Source organism: Rana temporaria, chromosome 4, assembly GCF_905171775.1.
Source record: "Rana temporaria chromosome 4, aRanTem1.1, whole genome shotgun sequence".
NCBI lineage: Eukaryota > Metazoa > Chordata > Amphibia > Anura > Ranidae > Rana > Rana temporaria.
Genome location: NC_053492.1, coordinates 377726692 through 377741951, shown reverse-complemented (window position 1 = coordinate 377741951; position 15260 = coordinate 377726692). Strand labels below are relative to the sequence as shown.

Here is a 15260-nt window from a genome sequence, read left to right as displayed (position 1 = left end):
CGGCCCTGGGTGGCTGCATTAATATTTAAGTTGTTTTTTTCCTAATATTCCTGGTGAATCTTCCAATAACATACTTCCTGTGCTAGGGTGACATCACTAACTAACTGTAAAATATGCATGGAGGAATAACATTGTCACCGTAAGATAGAAAGTATGTTAGAATGGCATAATACCTCATCTTCTCTTTATCTCTTAAAGTGTTTGTATACCCCACTATCATAAGGCTTACCTGTAGGTAAAATTAATATCTCCTAAACCTGTACAGTTTAGGAGATATTCATCTTGCATGCAGCCAGCCACTGACATCAGTGGCGCATGTGCTCTGAAGCTCCGGCGGATGCTGCCTGAAAATCAGAGCTCCCTCCTGGAAAGAGGACTCCTGCACACAGAGTGATGTCATCGCGTATACTAATACTAATGTAAGTATTTCATAATGAGCTAGTATGCAGGGCATACTAGCTCATTATGCCTTTGCCTTACCGCTTCAACTTTAAAACTTTTAAACAAACATATTATACTTACCTGATCTGTGCAGTTGTTTTGCACAGAGCAGCCCTGATCCTCTTCTTTTCGGGGCCCCTGCCGGCACCTCCTCCCCATTGAGCAGTACCCCAGAGAAAACCACTTGCCCGAGGGTCACTGCTGTGTGCTCGCTCCCCAGCCTCTGCTTTATGCGACCTTAAGACATAAAGAACTGCTGTTTGGCCCCACTCTCTTATTGGTTCACTGGCTGTGATTGACAGCAGTGGGAGCCAATGGGCTCCCACTGCTGTCTCAGCCAAGGAGAAGGGAAAGTCACCATATAGCTGAGGGCATCATGAATATAGCTGGATCAGTGCTGCACACAGAAGGTTTTTTACCTTTATGCATAGAATGCATGAAGGTAAAAAAAACTTCAGCCTTTAGAACCGCTTTACTTTGTATCTCATGCTCCCTGGCACTGCAGCTCACATTAGGAGGGTTTCAGCAACAGAGGCAGTGCTGTCAATCTAGAAAACAGTGGGACAGGACTAGGTGTGGCCAGGTACTAATTGAGAAGATAGGAGACTGGAAAGACAATGCTGATAATCACGTCCCCTTACAACAGTTCAGGACTGTTTTGAATTCAGAAGCAATGCAGCATTTTTGCCACACCTTCGCAGGAAGTGGACTTCACTGGCAGGTTGAACAGGTATTTGTGGGACTTTTCAGGAGTACTAAGAGAAAATTATAAGTGCTAAATGATGTCTGAGTAAATCTGCCTCATCTATGCTTTAGCCCCAGTTCACACTATAACCCGCATGTGAATCGCACAGGAACCAAACAACATTCCTGTGCAATTCACATGCAATTGACCGCAAATGTGTGAACCTAGGATAATTGTCTCTAGACTTTTAGGCTGTGTTCACACTTTTGCGAATTGGATGCAGGTTTTCTGCATTCAATTCGCATGTCAGGAGATAGTGACCGGCTTTTATGGAGCCGGTTCACACATCTCCGGAGCGGCTCCGGTGCGAATTGAACAGAGTTCTGTGTGTCTTTTCAGGTCCAAATTCAGCCAAAAAATCAGACCTGAAACAGTGAAAACGGATGCACCGAACCCCTGCTGTGAGCCACTCTGTGCTGTGGTGTGAACCAAGCCTTAGGCCTCGTACACACGACCGAGAAACTCGACAAAATCCATCAAGAAACTTGGTGGGAGAGCTTTTTTGCCAAGGAAAACGGTCGTGTGTATGTTTTTCATCGAGGAAACTGTCGAGGAACTCGACGAGGAAAAAAGAGAACAAGTTCTCTTTTTCCTCGACGGGAGTCTAAATTTCCTCGTCGTGTTCCTCGTCGGGCTGTTTTTTGACGAGAAACTCGAGCGTGTGTATGCTAAGAAACACACGCTTGCTTAGAATAAAGTATGAGACGGGAGTAAAAGTAGCGTTTGTAATGGAGATAACACATTTTTCACGCTGTAACAGACTGAAAAGTGCAAATCGTCTCTTACCAAACTTTTACTTAACACACAGTAACATGAGATTAGCAAAAGCAGCCCCAAGGGTTGTGCCAGTGGAATCGAACTTCCCCTGCCAGTGTATACGTCACCGCGTTTGAGAACGAGGAGATTTTGTCTTGACCGTGTGTACGCAAAGCAAGCTTGTCGAGTTCCTCAACAAGCCTAACAAGGAACTCGTCGAGGAAAACGATGTGTCTCGCTTGACGAGTTTCTCGGTCATGTGTACGAGGCCTTAGAGTTTCTATGCAGAATTTATTAATCATTGTGGCGCACCACACATTTCTCACAACTGTCTCAATTCTCCTTATTTCTCTAATAATAATATAACAAAAGAATAAATAACACCTCCTTGGAATCACAACCTAAATACTAATGAAAGCAATAAGCAAGTTTTTAGAGCTGCTGTTTTAGCAGGAAATGTGACATGAGAAATATGTAAGTAAATAATTATGGCGATGATTTATTCACATGCAATATGTATGTGTTCTTTTTTCAGCAGAAGCACTAGGTACAATAAAATAATTTTGCATAATTTTGTCACTGCAGAGGCCTTTAGATCTCAATTTCTCTAGCGTTTCTAGTGACTATTTCTTTAATGATACAAAATGCAAAATTATTTTAGGGCATCATACATAGCTTCCCAAACTAGATATGCACACATTTTATACAAATGTATCATCCAGCTGGCTGTTATTGGTACTTTCATAAAGGACTGTGGAGCAAGACAGTATAGGGCCCCCAGAGATCACAGAACAATTCTCCTGCGCTTGGGTGGTAGGTAGGGTTGTCCCGATACCACTTTTTTAGGACCGAGTACAAGTACCGATACTTTTTTCATGTACTCGCCGATACCGATTACCGATACTTTTAAAAAAAAAATGTCCATGTGTCCCCAAATGCAGCCATGTATCCCCAAATGCAGCCTTGTGTCCCAAATGCAGCCATGTGTCCCCAAATGCAGCCTTGTGTCCCCAATTGTGTCACCAAATGCAGCCTTGTGTCCCCAAATGCAGCCTTGTGTCCCCAATTGTGTCCCCAAATGCAGCCATGTGTCCCCAATTGCAGCCATGTGTCCCCAAATGTAGCCATGTGTCGGTCCCAAGTGGCCTGCTGCGCGTCGTCATATATAGTCCCTCCCCCTTGTCAGGGCACTTTGATAGACAGATCACCAGTCCAATCCTGGGCAGGTGATCAGACAACTCTTTTCAATGCCAACGGCCTTGCTGCCCTCCTCAGAACAATGGGTATCCTTAGAACTGTAAAATATTAGAAAAAGGAGGGTGCACCGACCTAGTACTTTATCAAAAATGTTTTATTCCAAGTAAAAACAACAATGGTTGTACTCACATACAGACGTTGTATATAGACATATTACAGCAAAAGAAGAAGTCTGTTGAGAAGTTCCGGTGATGCCGGAAGACCAGGCGGTGTTTGGCATGGCTGACGCATTTTAAGGAAGGACCCTCTTCCTCAGAGATTCCGGGCCCCATAGCAGTCACTTGATCTGTATGGCTAGAGTCCTTGAATTTCATAACCCCAGAGGTCATTTATATTTCTACAATTTCCCTATATTATTATAATGCTACTAAAATTGTACAAAAATGTGCAAAGGCTACAAAAAAATATATTTTACAATTACAATTATTAATTAAAAGATGTAAGGAGTAAAGTATGTTTCCCCCAGGAGCTGCATACTTTTCGGCCTTACATAGAAATTCAGGTTTTTGCAGTAGAATGTAACGTAGGAGAGAGAGATAACTATCAGAGGCTCAGGATGGCTTCATCTACTATATGTTAGGGACTGATAACGGAAAATCTCTATTTCGAAGTGCCGTTTCATTTTTCATTTTGGCAGGAAAAAAAAAGGGATGCGAAATTGAAAAAGTGAGATTGGCAAATTAATGACAGTCACTTAGTGCAAAAGAATGAAAGACAAAAAAACTATTACATGCTGTCAGAAGATCCTAAATGGCAAGAATCGACAAGGGACTGAAGGCTTAGACAAGAAAACAGTAAGGTTAGCGCTATGTAGACATCTGCTATTCAGCTGCAGCTGGTAGCCAAGAATATAAGAAAGGATGGCGCCCCTAAGCAGCTCTTGTTTGTGGTATTTCAATACTAGTGATAATTCTGTAGAGATTATTTCAATTTCTGCTTCTCCCTCGACATAAACAGGAAGAATTTTTGCTGGCACGTCAAACATGTATTGGCTTATATTTAGATTCTCTTGTGTGTTAGCATTTTCACATTAGATTAGTTTTGTTGGATAGAGGTTTTGTACTGATTATTTTTGTGTCTTGTCTCATTCTGAGTTTATTGTTCTTGTTGTGATCGTAATTCTTATTGATAATGGAAGCATTGGTGCTTAGAATTTTTGTGGAGTATGTTGGTTAGCAGCTAACAATGATTTTGCTTCATAAATAAAATAACTTATAATACCAATAAGATAGGAACATGGGTACAGAGAACATTCATCTAATACTAGCAATTTGGGTGCATTCGTTTGGTCATTGTGTTATAATGGTAGTCGCTGTTCAACATGATTTGGAGCAAATTATATTTGTCAGTTTGGAAGGATTTGTACCAATGTTCTAATTGTTTTATAGGGCTAATTTATAAACTGCTGCGCCCAACATGTACCCTTATTGAACTTATTGTGCAGCAGACTCCAGCAGCCACCAGTAGAAGCCCTGCAGTGGTAATATCCTCTAGCAGTCTTATGATTCATGCCCGCAGTCTCTAACAGTCATTCTGCAATTTATCTCTAGCTTCCAACCACGCATATATCATGTTTCGAGTCTCTAACAATCACCTAACATTACATATGTCTAATATTATGCTCAGAAGAAAAAAAGAGGGGAGGGCACACCATACTAGTGCATTACCATAAAATATGGTAATGCACTAGGTCGGTGTGCCCTCCCCTCTTTTTTTCTTCTTTTCTTTGTTACATGAACGCTCATGGTTCTGAGGAGGGCTACAAGACTCTAGACCTTGCCCTAGGATTGGACTACATCACCTTTAGCGAAAACAACAGAGCACAGGAGATTTTTGTATTGTTTAATATTATGTTCAGCCCACTGGCAATGTCAAAGGGTACAACAAATACTCTTAATTGTCCAGTTTTAGAAGTTTTCAATTTGAAAATGTTCCGCAGTAATAATAGGATGTTTTCTGAATGGACTTTTCTGGCAAGCAACATTTTGTGCATCAGCTGTGTTATTTGCTAACGGCCCAGAGATATTTCACATATACACTATTGGTCTGCGGGCGTAGCATGTGTAATTTACGTTACGCCGCCGCAAGTTAGAGAGGCAAGTGCTGTATTCACAAAGCACTTGCGTCCTAAGTTACGGCGGTGTAGCGTAAATGTGCCGGCATAAGCGCGCCTAATTCAAATTCTGAAGAGGTGGGCGTGTTTTATGTAAATAAAGCATGACCCTACGTAAATGACGTTTTGAGCGAACGGCGCATGTGCCGTCCGTGGACGTATCCCAGTGCGCATGCTCCAAATCACGTCGCAAATAGTCAATGCTTTCGACGTGAACGTAACCTACGCCCAGCCCTATTCTGAATCGACTTACGCAAACGACGCAAACGAGGAACTCGTCGTAAATGAAACATCGTTTTCCTCGACCAGTTCCTTGTTAGGCTTGTCGAGAAACTTGACAAGCTTTCTTTGCGTACACACTGTCAAGACAAAATCTCGTCGTTCTCAAACGCGGTGACGTAAAACACGTACGACGGCACTAGAAGGGGAAGTTTGATTCCACTGACGCCACACTTCTGAGCATGTGCGGGTTTCTAAGCATACACACGAATGTGTTTCTCGTCGAAAACCAGCCCGAGGAGGAACACGATGAGGAAATTGAGACTCCCGACTTGGAAAAAGAGAACTTGTTCTCTTTTTTTTCTCATCGAGTTCCACGACAGTTTTCTCGATGAAAAACATACACACAACCGTTTTCCTCTGCAAAAAAGCTCTGCCACCAAGTTTCTTGGAAAACGGTCGTGTGTACGAGGCCTCAGTCTGTAGAGTTCAACATTGAGTTGGCCCACCATTTGCAGCTATAACATCTTCAACTCTTCTGGGAAGACTGTCCACAAGGTTAAAGGGGTTATAAAGGTTTTTTATTTTCTAAATTGGTTCCTTTAAGCTAAGGCATTGTTGGTTTACTTACCTTTTCCTTCGATTTCCCTTCTAAATGTTTTTTTTTCTTTGTCTGAATTTCTCACTTCCTTTTTCTCCTCAGTAAGCTTTCCCCCATCATTCATAGGGGTTAGTCGGCCAGAGAGGCTTACTGAGGAGGAACAGGAAGTGAGAAATTCAGACAAAGAAAAAAAAATAGGGAATCGAAGGAAAAGGTTAGTGAACCAACAATGCACTAGCTTAAAGGAACCTATTTCGAAAATAAAAAACAAACCTTTACAACCCCTTAAAGGAGTGTGTCATTGGGAATGTTTGACCATTCTTCCAGAAGGTTATTTGTGAGGTCGGGCACTGATGTGGACAAGAAGGCCTGGCTCACAGCCTCTGTTCTAATTCATCTTAAAGGTGTTCTATCGGGTTAAGGACAAGACTCTGTGCAGGCCAGCCAAGTTCCTCCACCTCAAATTTACTTATTCATGTCTTTATGGACCTTGTTTGTGCACTGGTGTGCAGTCATGTTGAAACAGGAAGGGGCCATCCCCAAACTGTCCCCACAAAGTTGAAATTGTCCAAAATGTCTTGGTATGCTGATTGCTTAAGAGTTCCCTTCACTGGGACTAAGGGGCCAAGGACGACCCCTGAAAAACAAGTCCACATCATTACCCCCCCTTCATCAAATGATTTGGACCAGTGCACAAAGCAAGGTCCATATAGAAATGGATGAACGAGGGTCCTGACCTCAGCCTGATAGAACACCTTTAGGATGAATTAGAGTGGAGACTGCGAGCCAGGCTTTCTCGTCCAAAATCATTGTCGGACCTCACAAATGCGCTTCTGGAAGAATGGTCAAAAATTCCCATAGACACACTCCTAAACCTTGTGGACAGCCTTTCCAGAAGAGTTGAAGTTGTTATAGCTGCAACGGGTGGACCGACTCATTGTTGAACCCTGTGGACTAAGACTGGGATGCCATTAAAGTTCATGTGCATGTAAAGGCAGGAGTACCAATACTAATAATATTATACTATAGTAATATAGTGTATGACCAGGTAGAAGGATTTTCCATTGTAGCAAAGAAGAGGAGTAATAGTATTGAAACCACTAGAAAACGCAAACCAGAACACAAACATCAGCTGCCCTCTGGCTCAATTTCAGGTATCACACAGCTCTGGCCTTGCCAGCTAGTAAGTATAATGACTTACTGTAACACACACACACAAACAGACACACACCTGATATGTTGGAAAAAAAGTATGATTATGGTCTGTATTATTGCATAGTAACATTTGTGGTGAAATGTAATGCTTTTGTTCATTTAGTCATGCTACGTGCATAATCTTCTGACCTCTTAGCTAGCATTAGACATCTCATTACGTATCTAGGTCATGTAAAAGCAAAGAAACAAGGAACATTCTACAAAAGTTACAGAGGGTATCCTGGTGAGCATATTTGATGTATTCACTTCTTATACCACTTGTGGTTGGCTCAGTCGGCTGTAAACTCATTCCCTTTCATGAACATCTGTAAACAACAGGATATCACATTGAATTCCTTCTGAATTACTAAATTAGGCTAATAAAAAAATGTCCCGCTGTTTTATAAACAAAATGTATGAAGTGAATAAAAATCTCCAACAAAACAGTGGCCATACTTAGTGGAAATTACATAGAGAGTGTAATGTGGTCTATTTAGCACTGCAAAGAGTGATAAAGATGTGCAAAGTGTCAACGAATCCGCTTTCACTTTTTATCAGTTTAGAGCAATCACAACAATGAAATATAGTTTTTCATTGGTTGGTATGGACCACTGTTCTTTTATACTGTATTTATATGTATAGTGTTATAGTTGTTCTCCAGTTGACTAAAATGAGAGTGTATATATAGCCAAAATAATTGGATAGAGTAGGGAAGGATTAGAATGATTGTTTTTATCCCAGCTAAGTAGAGTCACTGGGCATGATTTACTAAAGGCAAATAGGCTGTTGACTTTGCAAGGGAATTTTCCCTTAGTTTAGGTAATGAGATGAAGCCCTGCTGCTGCATCCAATCATATGCAAGAAAAATACTTTGTTTTACTTGCGTGTGATTGGGCACTCTTTGTGTAGCGCTCCCCCCAGAAGGAGCCACTGAAAATGTACACCATTTACCACAATAGTACTAAGTCTGCCTGCCACAGACAGTTCCAGACACAGCAGCTAATCTGTAATTGCCAGGATCAGGGACCTGAACCATTCTCCAATCAGGACCCCAGATACTAATGGACCATTCCTGGTCTCTGTGTCCAGCTATGCGTATGATAACGCTGTCCTTGAAAATTATTATTCCCAAATACCAGCTGTCTCTGATGTTTGGGAACATTTGTCAAAATGTTGGGGAGCTCTGGTTCCTGTGGGGTTTATGCACACTGAGGTACTCCCAAACCTCTTCATCACACCAACCCTGACAATATTTCTCACTCTCCTCCATCAGCTCTCTGGGAACATAGGGGTACTCACACCCAAACTCCAAGGCCACCTGTCTTTGTAAAACTCTCAGTTGTCTCAAAAACTGGGGTAGTTTTTTCACATTTTACTGCCCTGGAGTAACACAAGGCTCTGTTGCTGTCTTGATCAGCTCCCTGTGCACTCCACTTTATGCTATAGCCCTAACAAAGGTATGTGGTGGGGACAACTCTACTCTGCACTTAATGTAGACATCACTCAGCTGCAGCCTCTTAGCACTCTCTAGAAGTTGACCTGTGTGCTCCATCTCTGCTGATCAAAGGATATTCTCAGCCTCATGTTGCTCCACTCTGTCTTCCCAGGATCAGTCGGATTGAAACCCCTCTAAAATGTCCTACTCTTCTATGCCCCCCGCACTGTGCTCTACATAAAATCTTGGTGACCGTGGATCAGTCAACAAAGCACCAAAAATAACTTGTTTATGCAAATACACAGTCTTTTGTCAGGTGTTATAGGCAATGGCAGCATGTCCCACTGGAAAAGCCTGAACCAGCCCCCACATTTTTTCACATGGAGGGGCCCCTGAAAATAGACAGGTTCTCCCAAAATAGTTTAGAGGCTCCCTTCCACAGACACAGTTTCAAAAACACTGACAACACAGACTCCATCTAGGAAATGTATTTTTGTGGATTTTATTTGCAGAAATGTAAATAGGAGGGAATTTAGGGGTTCAGGACACTCCAAAATGGGAAATAGGGAATAGCCAGTAATTCTAGGTCTCTGTTAAAGCAGTTCCAGCCCATCCAGTAACCTCTGGCACTCAATTCTTTCTAGCACATACACACCTGAGAGTCCAAGACCTGGTCTTACTTACAATGTCCTAGGACAACTGTCTGCTACCAGCAGACCCAGGAAAACTGGAACCCTCCCCAGAGAGGAAAAGGGCCCTGTTCCCAGTCCTCCCAAATATTTATCAACTCCCCGGCCACCTCTCGGCACCTCACCCCCGGGGACTGATAAATATCCATAAATCAGTGGCTGGCCCTCCTTTTCTATTTTCTGGAAGCTTCCTCTAGAAGAGACAGGAGTAATCCACCACTGACCTTAGGGAAACCTGACCAAACCAGACCAGGAAAACATATTGGTACTCCACTGAGTACAGGGGATCTGAAAACGAAATTTAGTCTAACTTTTGGCAGGGCATTACATTTGCAATGTGCAATTACACAACATTCACTAAGCTAAGGTGAAAAATGATTTCGCAAAGTAAAAATTCCCTGCAAAGTAAAAAGCCACTTTGGCTTTAGTACATCATGATGCCTTACTGTCACCTTTGGTCCAGTTGACCATTCTTACTAAGACAAAAAGCAATGGGAAATCCCACATTTTAGAGTTGGCAACAGAACAAAAGGTAATGCCTCTTACACAAGACCGGTTTTCCTGTCAGGAAAAAAAACAAAGTTTTTCCTGACGTGATTCCTCTCCAGCCTGCCTTGCATACAGATGACCATGCCAAATCCCGCCCGACCAAAGCGCGGTGACATACAACACATACGACGGGACTATAAAGGGGAATTTCCATTCAAATGGCACCACCCTTTGGGCTGCTTTTGCTGATCCTCGTGTTATTAAACGTTTGGTGAGAGACGATTGGCACTTTTCAGTCTTTGTGCTTTTCAGTCGGTTACAGCGTGACGAATGTGCTATCTACATTACGAACGCTAGTTTTACCAGAACAAGCGCTTCCGTCTCATAATTGATTCTGAGCATGTGCGTTTTTTTCCCCTCGGAAAAGCATACACACAAGCGGTTTTTGCGACGGGAAAAAGACCGTCTGGAAACACAACGGGAAAAAAGAGAGCTGGTTCTATTTTTTTCCGTGCAGTTTTCTCGTTGGGAAAACTGCTATGGAGCATACACACGGGCAGTTTTCCCGACAAAAAGGAAACATGTCAGTTTTCCCGTCGGGAAAACCGGTCGTGTGTACAAGTCATTAGAGGTACATTTTAATCACTTTGATAATATTTCTCTCACTTCTGATGTGTTTCCAGGTTAGGAAATTAAGGGAAAACTCTCTAATGGATCACATATATCAATAAATAAATAACTAAATAACTAACCCTTACCCACTTTATTGAAAAGTAAAGAAGAAAGTTTTGGCTATACATACACTTCAAAGCAGTACATTTGAGGATGGATCTAGTAAGCACCAAGGCCCACTGGGATCCTTTCCTGACGTGGACAGCAGTACACATGAGTGCTCTGACCAAATCCTTCACTCTTTTGTATAGAAGACTTAGGTTACATTCACGCTTGCGTTTTTGCCCAACAGCATGTAGATATAAATACCTCAGAGGGGGTCCCAGTGATTAGCTGCAGGGGACAGCCCTATCAAAAAAAGCAACAGGAGGATGCCCTCTGCCACAGCTAATTGCAGCCACTCGCATGCAGTGATTACCTGTGAGGGATCTGCCCTGGGTGCAGACAACATACCACAGCCTGAGATGCTTGTTATTACCCTTATTATATCAGAAACATCCCAATAAGAGCAAGCTACGCTTTAAATGGCAGCACTGTTTGATTTATGAGTTAGATCTCTCATTTTGGTTGCTAAGATCACTTAACTCGTTTCTGCACCAATAATTCTGACAACCAGTAAGGTGAACTAGTTTTTTCCCCTCAGAATGACAGCCAGGAATTTGCAATGCAATGCAAGTTGGCATGTTAAATGTCTTAAAATAAATGTAATTTACCTCTTGTTGGCGGTAAATGAAGCTATGAAACTGGATTTCCCCTGCACCCTGCTAGACAGAGCCGGAGAGGGGAGGCACAATTTTGGATAGTCAATGTTTTTAAAATTGTTTCATATGTTTCTGTAAATAAATACATTTATAAACTTTTTTTTATAAAACTATGTATTAAGTGTTGTTCCTATAAAGTCCATCTTTTCCAAATATAATATATCGGGACGTGACATATGTCTACTCATTTGTCGTATACACAGTCCTACTCTGTGATGATACGATTCCAATTTACGTTATAAAGATAGATATAGATAAGCCTAATAATAGGAAATTAACGTATCACACAACTAATTCCAGAGAAAAGTATTGATGAGTGGTGTAAGCAGACTTGGGTCACTGTGTCAGAATTCTCCACCCACGGAGGCCAGACCTTGTCAAATTTAGTGGGATAGCCTCTGCTGTTCTAGGCATCCTTGTACAATGGAAGATTAGAATGTATCAATAACTTCCACTTATAAAGATATAACTGAATCCCTGTTGCCTTCCTGGCATAATTAGAAAACCAAGTAATGTTCTGGTAACCTTTCTGTGGGCCAAGGGGTCCAGAAGTAAACAGATATTCAGATGTATCGGAATATAAGTGACAGCTAAAATTACTTTTGTAACCTGGGACCAATACATGCATATTTCCAGACAAGTCGTGAAAGATGTGAAGGAAGCTGGCATTGAAATCACTGCATCTTGCAACACATGTCTGAGTGATCAGCTGAAAATGTGGCCAGTCTCTCTGGCGTTAGGTAGTTGTGGGGGATGATTTTAAATTATATGAGTCTGTCCCTAGTGGATACTAGTTGTTGGAATGGATAGTCCAACATATCTTCCCAATCATCATTATCAAGACTAGGGATGTCTAATGACCACTTCTCTTTACATTTAAGCAGTCTCTGGGAGATGGACTGTTGCAGAGCCTTGTATAAAGTCAAGTGGGTCTTAGGCCTCGTACACACGACCGAGGATAAAGAGAACATGCTTTTTTTTTGGCTCGTCGAGTTCCTCAACAGTTTCCTCGCTGAAAAATGTACACACGACCGGTTTCCTCGGCAAAAAAAATCTCCCACCAAGTTTCTTGATGGATTCTGCCGAGGAAACTGGTCGTGTGTACGAGGCCTTAGGCGATTGTTCAGCATGCATGAGAACCTCCATACTGAATGTGGATAAGGTGATATTGGTCAAATCAAATTAAAAAGCACAGGCATGAAACAGTTGAGGGTAACAAGAAAAATACCAGCTTGGTGGAGAATATTTAGATTGTAACATCGTAAATGATAAAAGTTGGCAAACTAAAACCTTAACGCCTCTTGATGCACAGGTAAGTATAAAACATTATTTTATTCTTTTAAGCCAAAGAACAGTCAAACGTTCACTGCTATTTTACAGGATCAATTCAAGGCAAAGGGTAGATTTTGTTGATTAATGCTTAGTCACAAATATCCTCACTTTTTAAGTACAGGTCCACTTTAAAGACAGTTTTTTTTTTTTTTTTCACTTATGCAACAAATGCATGCATTTGCTCTTTTCTGTTGTGGCATTTTGTGGTATTTCTCTACCAGTTTTATCAGCTGTGTTTATTTTGTGAACCGAGGGATGCCCTATAACCTTAAGTTCTCCAATTGCTCGAAGCATTGCAATTTAAAGTTATCATTCATGCCTAGCAGGGTCAGTTGGGCAGCAGAGAGGAAAAAAATTCATTGCAGTCACAGAGGAATAAAAACTTGACTTCATAGTCTTCCCAGAGGCAAAGAATACAGAGTACTAAGGTGACAAGTGCATCGATGGATGTTCTGTCCCTTTTTTTTTCTATCAGTGGTGGGTTAGAGAGCACACAAAGGTCCCAGCAGCATACTGAACTATAAAAAGACAACAAAAGAGCAAAACAGCAGTGTAGAATCATCAGAGATGGGCAATTTTCATTGTGCATTCCTTCACTCTGATCATTTTCATGACATCTAAGGACACAAGGACATTAAACAGCTCTCAACACAGGCAGCATTTATCCCTTCCTCTCACACAATGCCATGCAACTGAAGTATAAATCATATTTTCTGGAATCTCTATAATCATAATAGTCTCAAAGTATAAAGGCTGCTGGAAAGCTTTCATGCAAGGACAATTGATTATTTTCACAGTATAAGAATACCGAAAAGGAGAGGTATTTTTTGTACATTTCTTCAGCGTTACTAAAGTGAACTTAAGGCCAAGCAATTGATATTCTTGTATATCAAATCCTATTTACTAACATCCTGCAAAGTCATCTTGGCAAAAATATAGTTTCACTGAACTCATTTGCTAGTAGGAAATTAAAGGGCGAGTTCTCTCTTAAAAAGATGATTGTCCTGTTTGCAGAATAGACCGTGAAGATCTATTTTTCAGATCAAATTCCTTCTTATTATCTGCTGTTTGGAAGAACTCTTCATATAGAGAATAGGATTTAGTGCTGTCAGCACACTTTCAGTAAAAGCTGTGCCTAAAATGAGGCAATGTATTTTGTCTCTTGCAGCACTTCTCATGATTTTCCATTAGCTGTGGAGCCTCAGGTCTAATAAAAGAAATGTTGCTCAATATGAACAAACTGAAGCGTCTATATGAATTCAGCTTTGGCTGCATATTAGAATACTTGTGAACTCTAGAAGTCCAATTTTCCAATATCAACGAGCAGAGTACTGTGTTCCTTTGTAAGCATTTATTCCTTTGTAAAGATAACTTTGTCCATTGGTGCTGAGCTGAGGTTCCAGATATTCAAAATGAAATCTGGAGACACCTTACTGACCATATCCACATTAATCACATAATCACACCTACAAAACCATACCCCAATTCGTACCTACACTCACAAAATCATGTACTATTTTTAAAATAAAATAAACTTATATCAAATAAGAGTCACCAAGATATGCATGCATAAGATATACCAAGATATGCATGCATAATTAGGATGGATGACAGTGTCAGAACCATTGATGTATCTTGGCATAGAGCCTACATATACCGTCAGAATGTTTATTCTGAACTATAAAATATTATTGTATTTATGAAAATATGTAAATCTGTGCTTTGGGAGATATACACGTTTTCTACAATACAAGATATCAAAATTCTTTTATCCGTGCTATTTTGAGGACAAGCAATACAAATGAATACTTAAAATATATATATTTATTAACTAAAGATATAGTGCAAAAACTAAAATCAGGTACAATTTGTGATAAAACAAATAATTGGTATGCTTCTACAATCAGAGATAAACAATGTTTGAATGTTCAGATAATAATTACATTATATGAAAAGGTAAATTCATAGCTCTTATTTAAATCATCCTGGTATATTTAAAAACCTTTTTAGCTCTTAATGACATAACCTTGACATTGTATTATTTCTTCTCAATACCAAACAGATCTCTTGCTACTACTTATTATATATGTGTACATAACAAATGTTATATTGTACACAAGCTTTGCAACGCAGACAATTTTAAATTTAGCGAGAGTATATTTTCACAGACACCCTCATTCTAAAACCGATTTATTATCGTTAGCACTTAGCTTTTTAAAGACAAACGTAATGGGTATGTCTTTATTATTTGGAATACAATTATCTCATACTGCAGTTAGAAATAACCAACTCCCAAATTATCTTTGCCAAGTATATTTTAATGGTCTTAGTGGAGTGTATGTGAAAAACCTTCTAATTACCAAAAGGTAAATAATCAAAATTTTACATTACCAGTAATTAAGAGTTATGTTTGAGAATTGAGAGTCCTAATGAAGGACTTCTGTGAACCCCCTACATGTTTGCGGTCAATCTTTGCCTCCCAGCTTCCTTCAGAGATCAGATCAGGCTCCAGCCATCAGCCCTCCAGAGATCAGCTCCCATCAGCCTTGCCATCTC

The 15260-nt window shown here is 40.6% G+C and overlaps 1 protein-coding gene across 1 annotated transcript in view; it reads left to right on the top strand.

Annotated features, from left to right (window-relative positions):
• The window catches only part of SLC24A3 (solute carrier family 24 member 3), a 486107-nt gene that overhangs the window by 317565 nt on the left and 153282 nt on the right, over positions 1–15260 (top strand). The gene's annotated exons all lie outside the window — the stretch shown is intronic.